Genomic DNA, 1,055 nt, shown 5'->3' on the forward strand with positions numbered 1-1,055 from the left:
GATTCGTAGTGATCCTCCTGTTACAGCCTCCCAAGAGCTGGGATTACAGGCACATGCCACTGGCTTTGGGAGCCGCAACAGCAGCTCTTGGTCAGCTTCGCCAGCCTGATGCTGCCTCCAGGTATCTGAAAGCTGGAGCAGCTGTAACGTAGGGCTGATGGCCAAAGTCCTATTGGGAGAGGTAGCGTGGTGGCTTGCGTTGTCTTTGTTGGGCTCCACCATGGTGTATCGGGGTCAGGGCCAGAAAGTCCAGAAGGTGGTGGTGCAGCCCATCAGCCTCATCTTCAGATACTTACAGAAAAGATCCCAGATCCAGGAGTGGCTGTATGAGCAAGTGAATATGCAGATAGAGGGCTGTATTATTGGTTTTGATGAGTACATGAACCTTGTATTAGATGATGCACAAGAAATTCACTCTAAAACAAAGTCAAAAAAACAACTGGGTCGGATCATGCTGAAAGGAGATAATACTACTCTGTTACAAAGTGTCTCCAATTAGAAATGATCAATGAATTCCAACAGCAGGGAAGGGAGGCAATGGCAATTACGATGATATGTAAAAAAGGCAGTTATTTAAGCGGATTGCCCTGGGAATGTTTGTAAAACATTTGTTCATATTGTTTTGGCTACCCTTATGTTTTTACTGAAGACCAATAAATGTAGAGTTGTTTTTATTAAAAAAAAAAAGTCCTATTGGGCCTAAGGAGGAATTATGGGAAGAATTAAATTATAATTTTTGGCTAACTGATAAATGTACTTTTGGTTTCCAATTTAAATTGATATTTTTGTAATGTAAAACATTTCTTGTGCAGAGTGAATTCTGAAAGTACAACTACAGGGTGAAGTTGCGCTTTTCTCTAGTCTCTGTTGGTTTAAGATGAGAACACTGATTCGAGATTACTCAGAGGCCTGTTGGAAGCCAGTGAGATTTACTCTGTAAGGTAAAATGAGAGGTCACTTCCAAAAAATTAAAATGGCACAGCCAAGTTTGTTGCAGAAGGTTTATAACGAGAGAAGAAATACTAAGAAGGCTATTGATATGAGATATACTTCTG

General features: G+C 40.9%; 1 pseudogene; it reads left to right on the forward strand.

Moving 5' to 3' along the window:
* Positions 1 to 220: 220 nt before the first annotated feature.
* Positions 221 to 499, forward strand: LOC101566234 (annotated as a pseudogene).
* Positions 500 to 1,055: the final 556 nt, after the last annotated feature.

Source organism: Octodon degus, unplaced genomic scaffold (genome assembly GCF_000260255.1).
Source record: "Octodon degus isolate 3935 unplaced genomic scaffold, OctDeg1.0 scaffold00018, whole genome shotgun sequence".
Lineage (NCBI taxonomy): Eukaryota > Metazoa > Chordata > Mammalia > Rodentia > Octodontidae > Octodon > Octodon degus.